This window comes from Hylobates moloch, unplaced genomic scaffold (assembly GCF_009828535.3).
Source record: "Hylobates moloch isolate HMO894 unplaced genomic scaffold, HMol_V3 SCAFFOLD_6, whole genome shotgun sequence".
NCBI lineage: Eukaryota > Metazoa > Chordata > Mammalia > Primates > Hylobatidae > Hylobates > Hylobates moloch.
In genome coordinates, this window is record NW_026652281.1 from 125199828 (window position 1) to 125201542 (window position 1715).

Sequence of the window (1715 nt, forward strand, 5' to 3'; positions counted from 1 at the left end):
TTTGAATAAGCACTTTAGGTAATGCAGCCTGGATTTCTTAAATCACCTACTTTCAATGAGAGGGATAGCAGTTTCTTTGCTAAATGGCTAACCTTTTGTTGAGAAGTCAGAACGCTTGAATTTTAGCCTTGGTTTTGCCATGCTCTGGGTGTGGAAGACTAAGTAAATAATCATCCTGGGCCTTAATTTTCTTGTCAGCAAAGTAAAGACGTTGGATAAATGACCTGAATTTTACCTTCCTGTTGGACTGTGATTCTACATCCTGCACACTTTTGTGCTAATACAAGTGCACTCCTTTTTGCAGATGGTAGGGCTTATGTTTTCCTAAAGGAAGAAACAAGCCCACCTTTTGGTAGTCAAGAGCTAGCCCTTCAGTTCATAATGCTTATTTAATGAAGCAAAGCTCTCAACCTAAATAGAGTATTAAAGGTTTACATTTAGGGAAACTAAGTATTCAGAACCATCTACAGTTTATGCAACACTTGCCAAGGATTGAAAAGGAATTCTTTTGTGGTGGTTGTTAAATTTCAGTCTAAAACTTTGGGTCATCCTGTGATAGTTAACATTTTATTACTTCATAAACACAGAGAGTTCTTTTCCTTTGTTTTTCATTAGAGCTCTCTACTTCCCTCTTCCTCTCTGTGGCTAGGGTCATTGTTTTGGTGGGGTCACTGGGCATGATGGTGTGAACAGGACTGCTTTATTGTGATGGCTCAATATGTTCCCTATAATTAACTTGTCACTAGGTTGCATACACAGTGTTTCTTCAGAATCTCCTTGGATGAATCACAACTTATAAACTGAAATTATCATTGTTTCTTTTATGAGAATCATTGAGCATTAATTTTTTATACCATGCTATGATTATCAGGTGACTGTCTTCTGCTTCTCTATTTCTAGATTGTTAACAACCATGAGGTTTGGAGCACATCCATTGCTCCTCCAAAAATAAATATCTTCTTAATAGGAAGAAATTAGGATTCTCTGTTAAAGCATCCCAATGGAATTTGAATTATTTTTTTTTAAATACCAAAGAATGCTAGATCTAGAAAAGGTCCTACAGAGCATCTGTTCTAAAAACCTCATTGTAGAAGTAGTAATATTGTGGTTTCAAAGGAGAAGGGACTTTGGTGTGGTCTCCCAGTTGGGTGAGAGGCACAATCTAGGGGCCCAGGTCATTTGCCTCCTAGCCATGCTCTTTATGCCCATGTTTTCTTGCCTGAAATTGAATGACGAAGTTCACACAGTTGAAAAGAAAGTTACAGACTAGGATTTTTTGTAGGTCATATTATAGTACTATATCTCACCACAAAATGTTTAATGACATAGAGATCCCCAAGCCTAGAGTAGCTTAGAGTATCATTTTTTTTGTAAAGTTTAGCCCTCATCACACAGTAGAGTTTTCAAAACACAGGAAGTAGCCTGAAAGTATTGAACCAAAGCATCAGGAAATCTGAAAACAAATCTTTCTTGGATTTTTTTTTGTGGGGGGAAGTCACTCCTTTTTAGCTTTTCTAAATCAGTATCAGTCTTGATGACCTATCTGTCCAAGGTGAGGGTGAAAGGAAATTAGATTTACTCTCTACAATGTCAGAAATTATTATGGATAAAGAAGGCAGAATATACAAAAATTATCCACAGATCCATAGAGAAAATTAACTAAAGTAAGCATAACACTGTTGGATAACATCTTGTTTCTTTACACTTACAAACTT

General features: G+C 36.4%; 1 protein-coding gene across 2 annotated transcripts in view; it reads left to right on the plus strand.

Moving 5' to 3' along the window:
* SPINK5 (serine peptidase inhibitor Kazal type 5) overlaps positions 1–1715 on the plus strand; it is a 76947-nt gene that overhangs the window by 27576 nt on the left and 47656 nt on the right. The window lies entirely within an intron of this gene.